Source organism: Castor canadensis, chromosome 2 (assembly GCF_047511655.1).
Source record: "Castor canadensis chromosome 2, mCasCan1.hap1v2, whole genome shotgun sequence".
NCBI classification, from domain to species: Eukaryota; Metazoa; Chordata; class Mammalia; order Rodentia; family Castoridae; genus Castor; species Castor canadensis.
Window position 1 is genome coordinate 191,249,458 of NC_133387.1, and position 22,506 is coordinate 191,271,963.

Genomic DNA, 22,506 nt, shown 5'->3' on the forward strand with positions numbered 1-22,506 from the left:
GACTGTGACACAGGTTACTCCAGAGGCACCTGCACACCCATGTTTATTGCGGCACTATTCACAATAGCCAAGTTATGGAAACAGCCAAGATGCCCCACTATCGATGAATGGATTAAGAAAAAGTGGTACTTATACACAATGGAATTCTACTCTGCCAGGAAGAATGAAATCTTATCATTCTCAAGTAAATGGATGGAACTGGAGAATATCATCCTGAGTGAGGTTAGCCAGGCTCAGAAGACCAAAAATCATATGTTCTCCCTCATATGCAGATATTAGATCAAGAGCAAACACAGCAAGGGGACTGGACTTTGGTCACATGACAAGGCAAGAGGACACAAGGGAGGTATGAGGATAAGTAAGAAACCCAAAAAAACATGATAACATTTGATATCCTCAATGCAAAGGAACTAATGTAGTTCCTTTGTATCTGTGTAATGGGAGTCCTAGGAAGAAGAGGTGAGGAGAAAAACATGACAAGAAAAGCTTAAAGAAACAATGACTGGAAACTTTCCAAATTTGATGAAAATAGTAGTTTTTTGATAGGACTAGTGTTTGAACTCAGGTGCTCTACTGCTTGAGCCATACCTATTGTTCATTTTTGTTCTAGTGGTTTTTGGAGATGGGGTCTGGTAAACTATTTATGAGGGGTTGGCCTCGAACTGCAATCTTCCTGATATTAGACTTCCAAGTAGCTAGGATTACAGACATGAGCCACTGGCACCCAGAGAAAATAATATTAATGTACTGACACATGAAGTAGAATAAACATAATGATGACTACAACTAGGAATATTATAGTCAAATTTATGATTACCAAAGACAAAGAAAACAATCTTGAGAGAAAAAGGAAAATGAGTCATGACCTAAAGAAGTACAATACAATTCATGATAATGGGCTTCCTATCAGGACAAGGAAAGTGAGAACGCAGTGGAATAACATTTGAAGTTCTGGGGGGGGGGTGGTTAGATCATGCAAAAACTCTATTTCCGATAAAAATTGTCTTCTAAATTAAAAGTCAAATGAAGACATTCAAAGATTTAAAGAAGAAAAAAAGAATTTCTTGTTGGTAGAGCTAAAGGATGCAAAGGCAGTCCTTCAGGAGGAAAGGAAAATATATCAGATGCGAACTCCAGTCAAGGAGAATAAATCAAGATCTAGAAATTATAAGAGTGACAATATGTAAATCAGAGCCCAGATTGCTACAATGTTTCATGTAAAATGTTCAGTTTTCTACAACAATAACAACCAAATTATAAGACATAGAAAGAAGAAAGTGTGACTAATATTCAAGAGGAAAAAAATAGTCTTTTTCCTCTCATCTAAAAATATGTTTTTGACATTGGGTTTAGAAATGTCCATGACAGCAGTTGTGGAAAGAAGGAATGGAACTGTACTATAGGCAAGTTGCTATATTTTACTAGAATGAAGCCAATATTTACCTGAAGTAGATTGAAATGGGTTAAATATTAACATTATAATCCTTGGAACAAAAACTGAGAAAGTAACTTAAAAATATATAGCTAGAGCAAATAAATAGAAGATGGTATACTAACAAATTGCTCAAACACCAAAGAATTCAGCAAAGAAGGAAATGAGGAAAAATACCACGAGAGATAGAAAACAAATTGCAAATTGGCAGATAGAAACCCAGCTACATAAAATTATATTAAATATGGATAAATAAATCACTCTAATCAAAAGATAGATATTTTCAGACTGGATAAAACAAGAATAACTATGTCTTATATAAGATATACACTTAAAATTTTGCCAATAGATTGGAAATGCAAGAACAGCTAAAACATATCCTACAAAAGTAAACATAAAAGAATTTGAGTAGCTACATTAACATCAGGCAAAGATTTTAAGACAACTACTACCAGAGAAAGAAGGATATTTCATAATGATAAAAGGTCACTTTATTATACATTTTTTTCTTGGGGACAGAAAAGAGGTACATTCTGCACTTGAATGGGCACTTTATGGATGATACTCTGTTTAGTGGAAAATAGTACAGTAAGAATGGACTCTGATAAGGGTACTGTGACAATTGGTAGCCAAATTTATAAAGTAGCAGAATAAAGCAAGGAAGGCAAAATAATCTCAGAAGTAAAACTCAATGTTGCTTCATAGTTTTCTCCATTATTATTTTGCCAGTTTGGAGCTATACTTTGTAGTACACACAGACTTCTGACACAGAGCTAGAAGTCCAACGGATAGAATGAGAAAATCATTCTTCTAGTCATTGAATCATTGGAAGAGTACCTTTCACTGTAGTTGTCAGTTTTGGAACATTCTTTTCATCTGAGATAAGTGCTCAGTAAGGAACCTTTCTTCTGGACTAGTTGCTACCTCTCCTGTAATCATGCATCTACAGTGCTGAATGCTTAAGACAGCTTTACCATTGACATGACTCTGCAGTCCGCTGTTTGTCATCTTGCTGTGGCTGGGATGAGAAACTGTGTAACAGCCCTCTTAAGATCACAGGTCAGCATGTCTTAATTCTGAGAAAACTACTTGGACTGGTTTACATAAAATTTGTGGCCTCCAATCAGAATAATACATAGTTTTATAAGAAAATAATACTCTTCAACACACTTAAAGAATAAAAAGATAATAATTGAAAGGATGATAAAGATTGATATAGAGACTAGTGACACAAGAAAGGATTGTATTGGGGTTGGGGATGTAGCTCAGTGTCAGAGTGCTCACCTAGAAGGCTAAAGGCCCTGGGTTCAATCCCCACTGCCACACACACACACACACACACACACACGCACACAAAGGATTGTATTAATGTTTAAACTCCATAACCTTACAATCTTTGGAGAAGAAAATTTACTGGTTTCATCTTTGGGGAAAAAAATCCAAAAGTCTATCCTTTCATAATTATGTTAAGTTTTTATTCAAAACAGCTTTAACTTAGCTTTATTTTTTTTCTGATGGTTTACAGTTAAGGTTTATTTTCCTTCATTGTACTTGCCCATAATAATTTGGATATGGGTTTCTTCTGCATTGTTTTTTCTTTTGGACCCAAGTCAACTGGTCAGTTGATCTTAGCCAAAAGGCCAAGAGGAATTGAATATTTCATCTCTTTAGAAGATCTGATCATGCAGGTAATAGCTTAACTATTTGAAGAATTATGATGTTACTTGCAAAACAAACAGTTAAAAACCCCAGAATTGCCTGAGGCAGCCCAAGAATTCAAGGTGCCTCTTTTACAATCAACAATAGTTGTGTGAGCATTTGTGTGCATTTGTGTGTAAAACTAGAATACAATATAATATAAGTACAATACAATATAATCAGTTTCAGAGATAAGCTATGTTGGGCTTTGGAAAGAAATAGTCAAAGGAGGTGTGTGAAGTGGATTTCAGAGGAAGAGGAGTTTTTTGATAATAATTCAATTATTATCCATTGACTTTCAATTAAATTAGATTTCATTTCAGTACATTTATCAGAGGATATATAATTTAAGTTTTAGGAGAGAGGAGCCAACATCAAATGTAATATAAAAGAAAGTTCATTACAGAACCCTGTGGCCCTTGTCATGGCCTGTGGGTGGAAGACCCACTGCAGGTCTCATAGGACACCTGGGTGTACACTTCAGGGCAGGCTACAACCTGACTAATGCGTTCTTATAGAAAACACAGAGGAACTGTCCATTGTGAGCCTGGTGGCTAACCAAATGATCAAAATGAATATGACTTAATTGATCATAACCACCTGAAGTTTATGGGATAGCTGTGTTTGCACAAGGGGTATACATCTGAGCTCTATTATAAAGGAAGCATCTGTTGGTCCTAGAGAACCCATTGCTGCTTCTGGTGTTTTTTAAAGTATATATTAATTATAGAAAATAATGGGATTCATTGTGACATTTTCTTACATGAGTATAAATTGCCTCTGCTCTTAAAACTGTCTTCACATAGCTGTTTTGCCTTCTAAAGTTCCTATTACACTCCCTGATCATATTATATCTGATCTCAAAAGCTATCCGTGGCTCCTTGACACCTCTTTTTTTATTCTTCCATGCTGTACCTCACATACCTAGTCTAATCTCTTGCTAGCTTATAGTATTTCAAAATGGAATTACTTATATTTTGAATGTGCCCTTTTCTCCTTTGCAAATCAAAAACTTATTCATCCTCTGATATTCACTTCACATGTCTCATTTGTCATTTGACTATTTCTTTCCAAAGCCCATCATAGCTTATCTCTGAAACTGATCATATTGTATTATAGTTATATCAGATTGTATTCTAGTTATATATATATACACACACATACATACACACACATACACACATAACTATCTCTGATTCTAAAAGGAGCACCTTGAATTCTTGGGTTGCCTCATTTATTGGAATCCCTAGTATATAGCACAACGCCCTTCAACTAGAAGGAGCCAAATGAATGCTTACTCAATCAAATCGAAAATAACACTGAGTGGACCCTTCTCCTTTTTTTTTTTTGTCTTTGATTGCATGTATTCTGAAATACCTCCTACACTGATGAACATCCCACCCTAAGATGCTGCACCACACAGGAAACAGTCTAGCTCCCTCTTTTGAAGCTCAAATTGCCTTAATTTTCTAGTTCACTTTGGCACCAGAGTACAGTCTGTGACTCAGTCTCCACTAATCTGAGATCCATAGTGGACTTTGAAAGGGGAAAAATTGAGGAGAGTTCTCTCTGAGAGCTGGGAAAGTCTGGTTTGAAGGGCCGCAAAAGCAATGGTACCTGCTACAGCATACATGTGTTGTCAAGCCAAATGTGTTCAACCTGTGACTAGGACTTTGGTTTTGGTTGCCTTACAGTCTGATCATTCTCCCTAGAGATTCTCTGCCCAATTCCTTCTTACATAAATTAGACAAAAAAGGTTTCTGTTGCATCAACAAAAGAAGCCCAATGAATAAAAAAATCTTACCAGTTTCTGGTGGCTTTGCTCAAGTCCTCTTTCTTTGGAATGTCTCATTCTTAAAAATCAGCCTAAAAGACTATAGTCTTCCCATGTCAAAATCCATCTTGATCTTTTCAGCTGGATGATCTTTCTCTCTCTCTCTCTCTCTCTCTTTTCCCTTTCCCCTTCCCTTATCTTACACATCTTGAAGGCAGACACTGGATTGTACTCAACAGAGTCCTGATAAATAATGAAAAACTACCTGGGGTGGTGGTAGTAATCATATGTACCTTATCTTACACATCTTGAAGGCAGACACTGGATTGTACTCAACAGAGTCCTGATAAATAATGAAAAACTACCTGGGGTGGTGGTAGTAATCATATGTACCTTATCTTACACATCTTGAAGGCAGACACTGGATTGTACTCAACAGAGTCCTGATAAATAATGAAAAACTACCTGGGGTGGTGGTAGTAATCATATGTACCTAGCTATCCAATCTAAAAGGATGAACAAATAAATATAGACAGACATAAGTACTTATATATTAATAATTTTGTATATACATGCAAGTTTATTATAAATTTACTGAAATAGAGGAAGTATATCATACAATTTATAAGCACATGACAACTTTACAATGAATTCCATACTGCCAATTGATTCTCAGAAAATAATTCAATTTTTACCAAACTCTTGTACTCATAAACAAATTTTTCCTGAACTGATGAGTGATATACTTATTGCTTCATTTTGGTTTGGTGAGAACATTAAAAATCTCCTCTCTTAGCTATTTTAAAGGATACAGTATATTGTTATTGACTACAGTCAATGTGTGATACAATAAATCTCCTGACCTTATGCCTCTGTCTAACTAAAATGTCAAATTTTTGGCCAACATCTCCCCAATCCTCACCCAACCCAACCCCTGGTATCCACCATTCTACTGTCAACTTCAATGAGTCCAACTATGTTTAGATTTCACACGTGGGCAAGATCACTGGCACTTACTGTGCGTGACTTACTTCGCATGACACAATGTTCCCCAGGCTCATACATGTTGCCACAAATGGCAGGAATTCCTTCTTTCCTAAGGCTGATCATCATGTCATTGTATATATGCCCCATTATTTTCTCTGTCCATTCATCCACTGACAAAACATTTAGGTTGAGTCCATATTTTAAATATTTGTGAAAGATGCTACAATCATCAGGGGAGTACTTATATCTCCTTGAAATAATGACTTCATTTCCTTTGGAGCAGTGCTCACTTGTGAGATAACTGGACCTGACGGGTAAATTTCTCACATGAATATTGGTTGATATTTCATTTGTGTTAATAAGATGAAGGACTGGGCACACAGCTCAAGTGACAGAGTGTCTGTCTAGCAAGTGCAAGGCCCTGAGTTCAAACCCCAGTATCATCATCATCAGAACAAGAAAGACAAAAGTGAAACAAGGTACATGCATTTGAAAGTTACCTTTCAATGATATGGGGGGACTTCTTTGTTCATTTGGATAATAGTTTTGAATGCCAGAAGGAAATTTTCTTAATCTTTTGTACTATTTACAATGTAATGTAGATATCACATACTTTAAAATTCAATCTGCATCATTAACATTCTCTCTATCACCTTCTTAAACCTAGGCAAGCAACAACAAAAAAGTCACCATTTGCTGGGTGTGGTGGTACACACCTACGGTGTCAGCTACTTGGGAGATGGAAATTGGAAGAATCACAGTTCGAGGCCAGCCCAGGCAAAAAGTTATTAAGACCCTATTTCAATAAACAAGCCAAGTATGATGGTGTAGGCATAAGTAGGAGGATTGCAGTTTGAGGCTGGCCTCAGCAAAAATCACAAGATCCTATCTGAAAAATAAATAGAGCAAAAAAGTGCTGGGGATGTGGTTCAAGAGGTAGTGCCTTGCCTAGAAAGCACAAGGCCCTGAGTTCAAGCCCCAATACCAAAATAACCAGAAAAATCACATCCTGATTTGTAATATTTGCCTATTTCCATGGTATAAACACTTCCACCATGGCTGACATCAAGCTATCAACACACCATTCAAAACACAGCTGGGAAAATATATACAATAGCTCACCCTATTCCCACTGTGCAGATCCAATGGATTCAAATAACTTCCAGAGCATGATAACAATAAAATATCAGAAAATGGTTAAGAATGATTATTTTTGAGTATCCTTTTATTCAGTGAAGCTTATTGAATTATAAATTCATGTTTAATTTTTAACAGTAATCGCATTTAGCCAGTTCACCAACCCTCTAAAATTCAACAGTTGGTTCATGAGACTGTACAAGCCATCTTTGACATACTACTGAATTATTGCTGTTAGAAATACTGTCTAATGTACCATGGGGATATAGCATAAATGCTCAGTAAATTTTCACTGATTTTAACACAGTTTGATGGCTTGGCACATACTGAGACTCACTCTTTTGGCTCTGCCAGGACATTTTCAGAGGCAACTATAAATTTTGAATTTACTTCAGGCCCTGCAACCCAAGGACTGGGTCAGATGCTCACATCACTAAACTCCTGTGACTCTACACTGCCTTGATTATAGGGAAGAGAGAGAGGATCTCCCTACGAGTTACCCCAAAACAGCACAGCCACTAAGTTTCCTGCAAATAGAGTAGCATGCTGGCCTTGCACTCTTGAAGGCTTTAGATTTCATTGGATACGAAATGGAATGTGCCCCAGACCCATCCAAGAGAAGAATTAAAAGAACTATATAAATGGTTACAATTTTGCAATCAAGGAGATTCATATTAAAAATCTCATTTCACCCTTACAGACTTTGTGCTCTTAGTTAAATCATTTAATTTATTATTCTGAGTGAGAATAAATGAGAACTATATTTTTGGATTGTTAAAAATAAGCAAAATGAAAACAGGTCCAGAATTCCATTCTGTGGGTCACTGGGTACATGCAAGAATGAAACAGTGTCCCCCGCCACACACACCCCCCCCGCACAACCAAACACCACAGTTACTAAGAGAAAAAACATACTCCTTGTTTCCATTCCTCTTCCCCCACCTGCCACAGCCCTTTATTGTGTATAAAACACATTTTTCATTTAATTATATGTGATAGCGGATTTTTCTTTAATACTCGCATGTCTTGGTTTCTACACTTTACCTCCTTACCTCTTTACATGTCTATTCCAAGCTGGACTGTCACCAGTTTAGTGTCTAAAAAGGCTTAGCCACATCATAGGCATTGGTAAGGGTCTGCAGAACAGAATTCCCTAAGCCTGAGGCAGAAATAAAAGTTCTCCAAAGGAAATGCTGTAGGTTTCACAGGTTAGAGTGGTGACTTTTGGAACATTTTTTTTTCCCCTTTGGTGGTACTAGGGTTTGAACTCACGATTTGTGCTTACCAGGCAGGCACTCTACCACTTGAGCCACATTTCAAGTCCTTTTTGGCCTTAGTTATTTTTCAAATAGGGTCTCTTGCTTTTTGCCAGGAGCCAGTCTCAGATAATGATCCTCCTTTGTATGCCCCCCACTACCTATACCTCCCATGTAGCTGAGGTAACAGGTATGTACTAGCTTGTTCTTTGAGATAGGGTCTCACCACGTAATTCACCAAGGCTGGTCTTCCCATCTCCACCCCCCCCCAAGTGACTGGTAATGAAGGTGTGAGCCACCGTGCAGGCTTGGAGACTCATTTCTGAGGAAGCTGGATTCGTTCATAGCTGGAGGCAATGATCCTCGATAAGCAGTTTCTTATTTGCTTCATTACCCAAGAAATCAGCAGAAGATCAGAACACAAGACCCCAACCCCAAGCCTCTTTTACATGACAACTAAACCACATCATCATAGAGGCAATGGCCCATAACAGATTTTCAAGAAAGCCAAATGAATCTTTCCCTCTCCACTATAATTGATTCTAAATAATCTAAAATCTGTCAAGAATTTAAACAATAGTTACTACTTCATTGGAAAGTCTGAGTGAGAGTGTGCTATAAAAGAAAAAACTTCCTGAGGGTCATTCACATTAATTTTTAAAGAAATCAAAGAAGGCTAGGGGAATATAATAGAGGGGGTGAACATATATGCATAGAAACAACACAAGGAATCTCCCTATATAGCAATCTTTATTTCAAACTAGTAAAAATGCCATGTTTTTCATGTTTTTTTCTTCTACAAAATTGGAGAACAGGGAGGGAGTGGCACAGGGATGGGAGGGGAGGTGGTGCAAATAATGTATACACATGTAAGTAAATGCAAAAATGATACCTGTTGAGACTGTTCCAGGAATCAGGGAAGGGAAATGAAACAGAGCAGTGGAGGGGGTGAATTCAAGTAGGATATATTTGATACATTGTAAGAACTTTTGCAAATACCCCAATGTACCCCCACCCAGCACAAAAATAAAGAAAAATAAATTAAAAAAATAGAAGTGTGAACTTGTTCAAAATACACTGTATACTTCTATGGGATTTTCACAGGAAACCTCCTTATACTATTAATGTATGCTAATAAAAAGTCAAAAAAAACTTGATCAATGGAGTGCCACAATCATAAATCAAAGCTGAGTATGATGAGCCTTATGATAAAGTAATATTTTCATACAGTTCACTGTAAAGTAATAATCTGTACTGTCAACAATTCGAACTATATTCAGAAAACTTCAGAAACCTCTGAAGATATTCAGATTATCCTCAGAAAACTTGAAGCCACACTCCCCATCATCAAAGTATGTTAAAATTGTATTTTGCAACAAATTTACAGGGCTAAATTTATTTATTTGTTATGGCTATAATGTACATATAATAAAATGCAAATATCTTAAGTGCTTAGCTAAATGTTTTTAAAAATACTATTAACATATTATTGTTGTACTGGGGGTGCATTGTGACATTTACAAAAGTGCTTACAATATATATTTAACTTCACCACCTCCATCTTTCTCCTCCTTCCCTCCTCCCTCCCCCCTTCTTAAAATAGTTTTGACAGGTCTAATTTTTCCATTTTCATACATGAGTATGTAGTATTTCCACTGTATTCATTCTCCCTCACTCTGTCCTTACATCCTCTCCCCCGCCCACTGGTACCAATCCCTAAACAGGACCTGTTTTACCTTCAAATCCTCCATTTTTGAAAAAAGACATTATTGTTGTTTAAGATAGCTATATAGGGGGCTTCATTATGACATTTCCATTTATATATGTATAATAAATACATATCCTGAATTGGTTCATCCCCTCCATTTTTCTTCTTTCTACCTTAGTCCCCTTCTCATGGTGATTTCAGCAGGATTAAATATTCTATATTCATTATTGTATAGAGAGTACACTACCTATATTCACCTTTTCTACTTCCTTCTTTCACCTTCCCCCTCCCGACAGCACCCTTCCCTTAGCACGACCTGTGTTTCACTCTTGTCCTTCATTGCTTAGGTGTCTGTCCATTGTTCAGTGGAAATTGTACCTTGGTTTTATACCTGTCCATGCATTGTGCTTAAGTCAATGTTACCCTCCTCTTCTGCACTTTTCCCCATCCTGTGTTATTTAACAGTTTTCAGCATGTTTTCTTGAGTCTTGTTCCTATACAGATGTGATATATTTCATTATCTGCTTTCTTTCATTCTTTTCTTCCTCCTTTGGTCTCCTGTACCAGTCCTACTTTTGGATACATGTTTTGTATATATCTATATGCATATGTAATATTGCTTATATTTGCATTGGGCCTATATTCCACATATGAGAAAACATGCAGCCTTTGGCTTTCTGAACCTGGCCTACCTCAATGTTTTAACCATCATGTTTATACATGTAACAATCAACCAAAAGAAAACAGAATATTTTCCTCATTCCAGAAAGTCTTCTAACAGTTACAGCCAAATCTCTTACAAAGGGAAATATTTTATTCCCACCCACATTAACATTAGTTTTTGCCTATTCTAGAAACCCACATAATTGGACTCATATAGTGTGCAATCTTGTGTCTGGCTTGTTTCACTTAGACTATTGTCTGTGAGATTTAGCCATGTTTGTGTATTGTAAGTCTGCCTTACTTGTGGATTTATTACACATTGTTTTGACCAAATATAGTTTAAAAATTAATAATTAAGGAAAAAATCTAAAGAAATTTCAAAAAAACCAAAAAATTGAAATTCCTGTATGTGTTCTGTGGCCCCACTGATATGGAGAAAGTGTCAGCCAGTCCTGTGTTATGATCAGTTGTGTTTAAATCATTGTGCAATCAGCTGAGTATTTCACTGCCCTTCAGTATGTGAAAATATGCCTCCCAATAAAAATGGCACCCCCAAAGCAAGGTAAAAGTTATGGTAACCTTCCAAAGCCAAAAAGGTCACAAAATGTACTTAACTGAAGTGTGCTGAAGTAAAGCTGAGGATTTGTTGAAAGTCAGCGTGTCTTTAGCAGAAGTTGTGCAGCACAATGGGAAAAATGAACCAAGCATCCTCAAAATAGCACTGGACCCTGTGAACATGCACGGGTTTTCCTCAATGGTGCTCTCTTTGTGTCCGTATACTTGCATACTCCAGAGGCATGCTTTCCTGTCTCTGGTACATTTATAGGAGTGGAATTGCTAAGCTATGGAATAGGCAAAGTAATTCCTTAACATGGTTGTAACTTCCCACACTCCCACCAACAATGCCTTAAAGTTTTAGTGGATTCATCCTTGCTAACATTTTGTGGTGTCAGACTTTTTGATTTTAACCTTCTAGTAGATGTGAATAGGTTTCACATTACAGTATGTTCATATCTATACATCTATACATATGTGTAGCTATATATTACATCTGCATTTTACATGTATATATGCACATAGCGTTTCATCTATTTCTTTTCTTTCCACAGATTTTATTTGAATTTTCTTGCTCCTTTGTAAATTCTTTTTCCATCAATGAGAAGCCTTGCTCTCCTTATCCATAATACACTCACTTATTTACAGAGTATACGAACAGTGTTGCCAGATAGGTGAGAATACATATCACTGTGTATAACAGACTAACTAGATTATTATATTTCACCATAGTTCTTTTTGTCTTCAGCCTCTAGTATCCAGTCAAAGGACTTTTTCCAGAATGACTTAGGTTAGTTGTTTTATTTTGTTATTCATTTGTAATACAGTATTACAAATATTGAATTTGAGATACATTTAGGTTAATTTGTTATGGTTTTGACTTAATTTTAGGTTACCCATACAGCCTGGCTCTTAATTATTGATTTTCTGGGAGCATATAAAATGTTAGTATGCTTCTAAGAGTCAAAATTATGCAAAAACATGCTTCCAGAATTATCACTCCATCCTCATCCTGATCAATCTGTTCCCAAATTCATTTCTACCCCTTTCAACACCCCTCATCCATATGCATCTAATATCCTTAGCATCTGGTGTATTCTTCTAGTATTTCTTTTGCAATAATGACCAGATGCATGTATATTCTATTTTATTCTCTTATTCTTCCTTTAAACAGTGACATACTTTAGATACTCTTCATTTTGCCTTTTTCTTAAATCCCAAATCTATTCATAAACACCTACCTTATTCTTTTTGGCAAGCGCTTAGTACTTTCTTTGTGTGAGTATGCCATTTTTTCAACATTTCTCCTAGGCATGTTTGGGTCTGTCCAGTATTTTACTTTTACAAACGTTTCTGCGATGGAAAAGTTTGTATCTATATGTGTTTGTATTGTTTGAGGGTTATATTCCTAGAAGGGAAGCTTAAGGGTCAGAGGTAAGTATATATGCAGTTTTAGTAGATACTATCCTTTTCCTTTGGGAAGGTGGCACCAATTTGCATTTTCACCAACAATCTATGGATGCCTGTTTCTCCACAGCATTGTCAGCAGAACATATTGGTTTACCTTTTAATTTTTCCATTCTAATAAGTGATTAACAGTATCTAACATTTTAAATTGTATTTTCTTGTTGTTAGTTTGAGAGACATTTTATCTTACTGGGAATCTTTTCATGTCATTTGTTTGTTTTTCTGTTAGGTTTTTAGTCTTTTATCTCTCAATTCCTGAATCCTTTGATACATTTGCTGTGAATTATTTCCATAAGTATTTAGCTGTCTTTTGACATTTTATGGTTTTTGTTTTTTAAAAGAAAACCTATACAATGTCTTACATAGTCAATTTTATCAGTCTTTAATTGGCTGTAGATTTTGAGTCAAATTTTTGATAGCCTTTCCCTACACCAAAGTAAAGAAAAAAGTCATCTCTACTTTCTTATAGTATAATCTTGCTTCTTGTGGGAGATATGTATCTAATTTTGACTTTTTGCAAACTGCTATCCAGTAGTCTCAGAATCACTTGTTTCAAAGTCTTTAACACTAAATGCTTTCAATCACATTCATAAGATTTTCTTTTTTCTGTTTATAATAAAATAAACAATATATTATCTTGACAATATATTTTATGCTTAGCACCTTAAAGTTCTCATTCCATTCCCTTTTTGCCACCATTTCTGATGAAAAATCATTCATTTGCATTTATATTCCTATGTTTGCTGTATGTTTTATTTTCCATGGGTATTTAGTATCTGATTTTTTTTTCATTTTTTAGCAATGCAACTGTGATTTGCCCATGGATGATTTTCTTTATATCTGCCCTTTTGGTTATCACTGAGATTAGATTATTGATTTGAGGTTGATAATATAAAGTGTTGGCCATTATTTCTTCACAGATTTTTCTGCATATTTTTTGTGCTGGGTGAGAAATAGAGATCTAGTTTCAGTCTTCTACATGTGGATGTCCAGTTTTCCCAGCATCACTTGTTAAAGAGGCTTTTTTTCCAGTGTATGCTTTTGACACCTATTACAAAATTCATATGGCAGTAGCTTCTTGGGCTTAGGTCTACATCTTCTATCCTATTCTATTGATCGATGTGTCTGTTTTTGTGCTAGGACCATCCTGGTTTTGTTACTTTGGCTCTATAGCATAGTTTGAAGTCAGGTGTTATGATAATGCTGACATTGCTCTTCTTGCTTACTCAGGGTTGCTTTGGCTACTTGAAGTCTTTTTTGTTTGCATATGAATTTTAAGAATGTTGGTTGTATTTCAATAAAGAATGTCATTGGAATTTTGATGAAAATTGCATTGAATTTGTATCTTGATGCCAGAGAGATTAATGTTTGAATCAGGGATGTGGACAATTCCATGAGAAATTTGGTCTGAGTCACCAAGTGGACACTGCCTCCCAGGTAGGAAGAGCTCCTGGAGGGGAGAACTGAACATTAGCGCCTGAGGACCAGAGCATTTCCTTGCAACAGTGCGATTCCATAGGGTTTCTCCATCCGGAACCTAATCCAGAGAGCAGGACTGGCCCCACCCAGGCCTCTCTCCCTACAACCTACCTTCTGGTTGCTAGGGAACACCACAAAGGAAAAAGGAAGGCAATCAACACAAGCCTGGCAGCTCACCTCTGAATAAGTCAAAGAAAACCTGTCAGCATTGTTCAAGAATTTGAGATGCAGAAAATGGTACCCAGAAAAGACTGGAAATCTATCTTTTTTTATTATTATTAAATTTATTTTTTGTTTTTATGTTATTTCTTTTTATATTTCCCCATTTTTCTCCTTTATTGACTATTCTTTTTTTTTTTTTTCAGTACTGGGGTTTGAACTCAGGGCCTCATGCCTACTAGCATGAGGTCATGCTTGCTCTACCATTTGATCCCCCCCACCAGTTCATTGTTTACTTTTCTATAGAGACTTAAAACCAGACTAGTAAGTCAAAATGCTCACATATAAGTGTTTTGTTGTATTTTTATACAATTTATTTTCTCTTTTCTTAACTTTCTGTATTTTTTATCTCCATTTAACCATTTAATATCTACTTCCTTTTTACCTTTTTATCCCAATTCTAGTTTTTTTTTTTTTTACTTTATTTCTTGTTTCTTCTTTTGATCTATCTTTAAGACAGGATCTCCCCACAGGACACAAGCTGGCCTCAGACTTGTGGTTCCCTGCCTCAGCCTCTCGAATGCAGGAATTATACACGAGCCACAATACCACCATTTTAACCAACTCTTCTTCCTCCTTCTTGTATTTTCTACCTATAAAATAAATGTTAGAACCAAACTGAGATCTATAGCCCATCAGTCCAGAAGCATGTCTCAGATTAAAGTACCAGATATTATGCCATAGTAGAGAATGAAGGTTAACTTTAACTCTAGCCACAAATGAATTCTCACTCTACTTTAAATGTCTATTATAGATATCTTATTTATAGCTCTTTTCTTGACATATTTCATATCTATGAACATTACTGTCTATGGAGACTAATATCTACTGCATGCTCAATATACAGTATGTGAAGCATTGCTTCTTTTCAAAAAATAATTTGAAATCCTCATGACTAGTTGTACTCTTAATGTGCTTTTATGTTCACAACTCTAGACAACATTTGCAACAGCATGTAACAATTGTTTTATACAGTCCCTAGAGATATATTTTTACTTCTGTATTCTAGGGCAATGAAGTTCTCACTAACAACATATCTGAGTATTTGCATGAAATGAGACTGTTCGTTATTTTCACAGATGGTTTCTTTCCACTGTCAGATGTGTGTATTTGTTGCAGGCAGCAGAAACCCTGTAACACTCCCCCACAGTATCATGCTACTGTGTTTGCTTGGTTTTCTATTGTTTTAGGGCTATCTATAGGACTGTGTGTGGGCCTCTTGTAGAACACTTTTCCTTCTACGCCTTGAGTGAGACTCACTTGGATGTTTGCCTGTGTATGTTTCCTCCTACTGGGATGGGAGAGCTTGGATGTCAGGGACTTTTCTCCTTCAGTTTTGTATTCTGGATTCTCCAAACAGAGCTCCATGTGAGGTTGTGAAGTTTGTGCACTACTCAGATGTGTCTGATCAAGGTTAAGTGTGAGTTGAAAATGACCGCTGTCACTACGAGCCAAATTGTGTGCATTGGTCCAGGGATTGAAGAAACTTGTAGGGTTTTGCTACTTTTCAGCCATAGAATGTCTTGTAATTTAGCTCCCTGGTTGTGGTGACTTTTTATTAACTTACACAAAAACAAATTGTGCTTTTCTCTCTCTTTCTCTTTCTCTTTTTCTCTCTTTCTCTCTCTCTCTCTCTCTTTCTCTCTCTCTCTCTCTCTCTCTCACATACACACACACACAGATGCTTTTTTTTTAATTGAATTGAATCTGATGAGAAACTTTAAATTTCAGCTCTGCCTCTTTGCTAGTGGCTCTTGGAGTTAAAAAATGCTGTCAGCAATCCTTTGAATCTGACTCTAAAGAGTCCTTTCCAGGGACATGAGTGTCTGTATTGAAATTCTCACCCCAGGAGAGGATCTTCTGCCCACCAGGAAAGCCGGGAAGTCCTGACGACTAATACATGTATCCCCATAAGGAAAGTTCTCAATACTAATCCTTTATATATGCACACTCTTGATTGTCTCAGTCTTAACTGCAAACAACAAAGAAGACTCCCTCCTCGTTGCTCTTTCTCCCATACTCTGTATAGTAGTAAACCTATATGAAAGAACCGGAGGGGTATTTCTTCTACTCATAGTACTTGCACAGAATGGTACCCTAAAAAGAGCAATAGGAGTGGCTAATCTCAATGGAGCCCTAAATACACATTTACTCACACACTAGATACACGTGAGATACTGACTCCGCGATGAGTTGCAAGAAAGAAAGCACATTCCCTGGTTACCTCTCACACTCCATTTATACACCTGGTGTGAGTGAGAATATTAAGAAAATAAGACATAGATCCTACTTCCAGGAATTCCGTAGTTTGGTTAGAGTGGCTGTGGGCGATACAACATCCAATTTCTTTGCATAAAGATCTGCATGATAAGAATCTTCATGTTTCATTATTTGCATTCATAGACAACTGACAAATTTGACTCAGAAATCCATGGGAAAAAAATCCTCCATGTGTGAAGTTCTAATTCTTTTGAAGTTCTAATTCCTGAGTTCTGGATTCAGTTCGCTTCCTACTCTTTGGGACCTCACTCCAGCAGTTATCTCCAGTCCCTCTTCTTTGTAACTTCTTCAGCAACTTTTTATATGAGCTCTGAAAATATACCTTTATTCAGCCTATCTATCTCTCTCAATTCGTATTGCACATGCCATGGAAGACTGCAACAATCTTCTAAGTCATCTCCCAGAATCTAGGCATCATTTTCTATATATCCAATACCATACTGCTAAAATCCAAGTCTGACCACATAATTCCTCTACGCAAAATCTTCAAATTTTCTGTGTGATAAAATCTTAACGTTTTCTTGTGACATACTTGGTTCTTTATGGCCCGATTTCATTTAGGTCTCTACTCCTATTTCCCAACACCTCTTGCTAATCTCCACTCCTTGCCTACACCTCGTATGCTACCCTTTGCTCACTTTCCTAACCAGTACATGTAATTGTCTCTGCCTCACCAGAGGTTGTGTGGGACATCTTCCCTCTACATCTCTACATTTTATAATCCCTTCTCACCTTGTAATGTTCAGCCAGGATATCACTTTTTCCTAGACATCTTTTCTGATAAACAATTACACCTTCATTCCATACACTTCAATAGCTTGCTCTGTGGTCCCCTGACATCTTATGTACACCTTAACATTAATTCAGCACCACATAGCAACGATCCATTTCAGTGTCTGTCTGTAAACTCCTTGAAGATACAAACGGTGTCTTTTAATCTTCATATCTCCAAGAACTTTCACTGGACCTGCACATAATAAATTCTCAATAGCTATTAGGATTTCATGACTTTCTACATTTTATCTGAATTTTATTCTATTCTTTAAACTGGTTACTCTTTTGTTTTGACAATTCCAATATGAAGAGCAAGAATGGAAGCCTTACGTAAGTCATCTGAAAAACAGAAATGATCACCTGTTTTATAATCCAAATTGAATGGGTAGCAATCTCTATTAAATACATTGCTGAGGGAAGCACCTGTGCATAGAGTGTCAGTTACTGCCACTGAGAAAACAATTCTAAGGCGGCTAAGATGGGCATGAATGTGTCATTAGCTTCAGGTATTCATTGTACACACATATGCACAAATTCACTTGTCACTGTATTAAAATCTATTCTGTTGCATGTGTTCCCTTCCCTCAACCAAACTTATTAGTGCCTACTGATAAGTTTACTAATAAGAGCTGTGTGAAGTGTTTGGGATACCGTGATGAATGGAGAATGGATGTAGACTCTGGCACAGTGGACCTTTACTGCTCCTACAACGCTTTCCACCAATTTGTTATGCCTCTGTCTCTTTGGAAACTCAAAAATGGTTTCTTCCCTGGAATCCTTCTCTGATTCCTACAGGAAACATTTGGTGTCCCTGGGACTGGATGCCTCTTCTGTACCACCTCGGAGGAGATAACTTCTGTGTGATATTTCATTTCCCCCACCCCACTTGTCTATGAGCTGCAAAGGGAAAAAAAATGTCTTTCGTTTTTGTCTCCTAACACTCAGACAGTACCCAGTGCAAGGAGATGCTAAATACGTATTTTTAGAGTAAACAAGCATGTGACCTGCTGGTATTAAGCAAGACTCACTGTGCTAAAAAGCACACATTTCCCGATCAGTAACCAAAGTCTGTGACACTGCTTTCAAGATTACTTTAAAAGAGATGCTTCCATGATAAAAGCGAGAGCACACAAGGGAGGGGTGAGGATAGGTAAGACACCTAAAAAACTAGCTAGCATTTGTTGCCCTTAACGCAGAGAAACTAAAGCAGATACCTTAAAGCAACTGAGGCCAATAGGAAAAGGGGAACAGGTACTAGAGAAAAAGTTAGATCAAAAAGAATTAACCTAGAAGGTAACACCCACGCACAGGAAATCAATGTGAGTCAATGCCCTGTATAGCTATCCTTATCTCAACCAGCAAAAACCCTTTTTCCTTCCTATTATTGCTTATACTCTCTCTTCAACAAAATTAGAGATAAGAGCAAAATAGTTTCTGCTGGGTATTGAGGTGGGGGAGAGGGAGGGGGAGGAGTGGGTGGTAAGGGAGGGGGTGGGGGCAGGGGGGAGAAATGAACCAAGCCTTGTCTGCACATATGAATAATAAAAGAAAAATGAAAAAAAAGAAAAAAAAAAAGAGATGCTTCACCACAAAAAGAAGACAGTGCTGTTTTAACTTTCCGAAGCTGCCACTTTAATGTGTTATTTTAAATTTTTTTCCTGGGAATGAGAAGCAGACATAAGATGTCATGGTGATCCTGCTGTTATCTTGTATATTTGGTGGTATCAGGCTACTAAAGCTTGTCATCCTATTTATCTCAGTAATAACCATGCCACTGAGTTATATACCATTTTAATGTCCCCTCTTCATGCTAAATTAGTGTCCCCCAGGAAAAAGCTAAAAATAATAAGTGTTTGCCTAACAGAATCTATTTCTGTCAGAGGCCTTTAGTGAAATAGTGGTAAACTATTCATTCCAGAATATTTGGACTAAAAAAATTAAATGGAACTTTACTTGTCTGCATGTGGATAGGCTAGACCACAATGTTAAGAAGACTGAATATCAACTTTTCAAATAGAACCATTTACAAGATTAATAAAAAACAAAGAACTAGAGAGTAACATCGTAACACTGACCTCAAAATTCTGAATATATCGTACTTAAGGTATAGTGCGCTTTTAGGTTAATATTCAGTAATAGAATTTGAGTGCTTGTAGAAAGGAGCTTTGGGGATTAGAGAAACTTTTAACTACAGCACCTCAGGTTAAACTGAGTCCAGTTAGGGCATGTGAAGTTTCCATAAGCCTGTTTAGCTGAACACGTAGAGAGGAACAAGGACATCAATGATTGTGTTAGAAAATACAGTTAGATTTTTGGTTAATCTTAATACATGAAACATGTATTCACCACTATTTACCTAAAACATCACTAGAATAACTAAAGATTTTCTTAAGTTAAAACCCCAAATGTTAAAGAAAACAGGAAAAAGATGGCATATGAAAAAGGATAGTTTGTCAAAGAGGCCTTCTTATGAAGCCTGCATAAAACAGTGATCTAAACCTCTGTTACATAGGTGGATCAACCTGATTGTTTCTTCCCCCATTGTTTAATATATTACATTTTATGGGTTTATTATCTGTCTCCCCACACTATAATTTAAGCTTCAGATGGGCAAGGGTTTTCTCCTTGCTATATTCCTATTACCTAAAATAGTACCTAATGTATGATATGCATGCAATAAATATTTTTTGAACAATACACTGACACTCATTTGGAACAAGAAATGCAGGCAGAATAATGGAAGCTAAGTTACCAAACTAAAGAAACCAAAACCTAGGTGCCTGCAGAAAGAGATTCTGATAAAATGCTTGTCAATTTCTACTGAATAATCTCAGAAAATCTCTTAAAGATATGGGAATTTTGAAGGACAGAGATGTGGGATTGGGCAAAACTTTTTAAAACATGGTTGAAAATCTGAATAAGAGGAAATTAGACATATAAGTCTTCTCCTTATAATTACATTATTATACCAATGATTACATTAAATATTAATGGAATAAGCACCTCAACTAAAGGGAGGAGTCTGACAGACTAGATGAAAATAAGCAAGTTCCATGAGCATGAGACAGGTATACTAGATCAAAATTAGACAAATTAGATTTGTAGATCAAAAGTAAACATTTCACAATGAGAAAGAGATTAAAAGAAACATTTTGTAATGGAAAAGGAAACTGTGACAACTACAAATATGCATGTGCTCTTTTATTAAAAAGAACATTAATATGCCTCAAGCAAAAAATTGAGATTATGAAAGGCAGAAATAAACAAATAGAGGATTTTCTTTGTCTTCAGTTTTCAGAAATTTGACTCTGATATATTTAGGTTTATTTCTTAGGGTTAACTGTGGCTCGTGATTCTGTAAATTACATTTTACCAGAGTTGTTTTTAGTCACTACTTCTTAAAACATTTTTCTTCCCTATTATCTCTCTCTTCCCTAAAGAATCTACTTAAATATAGGTTTGGCTTTTCTCTATTATCATATGGGTTCCTTAGCTTAGTTAAGTGTTTTTTATTGTCTTGTCCTTACAACATTTTCTTCTGTTCTTTAGATTGAGTCATTTTTTTACTGATCTGTTTTCAAGCTGACGAAGGAAGTTTTCATCTGTCATCTCCATTCTGATGCTTAGGCTATTCAGAAAAATTTTAGTTTTAGGTATTTTCCACTTTAGTTCAAGATTTTCTATTTAACTCTCTTTTATAGTTTCTAAATAGTATTGAGCATATTTTTGATTTACCTCATTGAGCAGAGTTATAATAGCATCTTTAAAATTCCTATCTGCTATTTCCAACATTCAAGTCACCTTGGCTAGTCAAAGGAGGCGTTGACTGTATTTTCTCTGGTGCATGGGTCAACTTTCTTAGTCCTCAAATCTCAAGTAATTTTGGATTGTATCCTGGCCATTGTGAATGCTATGCTGCATAGACTGACTTCTATTATGTTCCTCTCCAGAGTGTTCGTACTTTTGATTTAGAAGGCAATTAAACTAGAACTTAAAACTCTGGTTCAAATCTCAGCTAAGTCTTTTTTTTACCATTAGTTGAGTGATTTGAGTTTGCTCTGTGCATGAATGTTTCAGGTATTCATCTGCTATTTTTAAAAAGTTTACAAAAATAATTCCACCTCTCTCACAATCTTCTTTCTACAACTCTTCTGCACTTTTTCAGTAGTCAGAACTATCTTGAACTCTATACTTGCTCTTCAGGATAGAAAATTAGAGTTTTCTATCAGAAAATTGTCACTCTAGCAGTGAGAGCATCTTTTATCCCCATTCCGAAATTTTCTTGTTTTGTTCATTCTCCAGAGCCTTAAGGTAGTTGCTTCTGTGTTTTGTCCTGAGTTTATAGTTGCAAAGTAAGGGCTAGTCTATAGACCTTTACTAAGACACGCCGTAAACAGAACTCTTCTTCCATCATGCTTAATTTCAACTTACATTAAGTGCTAAGAGTAAAGCATGGTAATGATGGGTGAGAGAACAGTAAGTCATTAAAAACCAGGTGCTTATATTGGATGGGTAGGAAAGATAATAAGAGGATCAAAAATATAACAATGAGGAACCTCTAATCAGGTGACCTTTAGACATCCAGGAAGTATTAGATTTTTCCCAACAGGAAGGATGACTTAATCTTCCCTGTGTTATAGGACCAACACAAACTTCTGTCTGTAATTGGAAGTGGAAGGGCTAGTAATGGAAGAGTCCATTTGTTAAGACTAAGGTTGAAATGCAGGGCAACAAGGCACAATTCCATTCAGGTCAAGAAAGAGGCCCAGTTATATAAAGGCAAATGTGTATTGATTCTGACTTACACTGTGTTGATGAGCATTTTTCTCATGGGTTAGGATTGGAACCCAGAGTCACGGTTAAAGAAAATCTTTCAGAAAGATATCATGTAACATCAGTTTTAGAAGCAGAGCTGCTAGAGATAAAGCCTGACTCCTTCACTGTTGGAGAACAGGCTGACTTAAATATTAAGTTCCCAACAGCTCTGTTGCCTCATCTCTTTAAAGAACAGTCTCTGTCCTATAATTTCTGCATTCTTCACAGCAGTGCTTATCAACCATAACGTGTGACGCTTGGG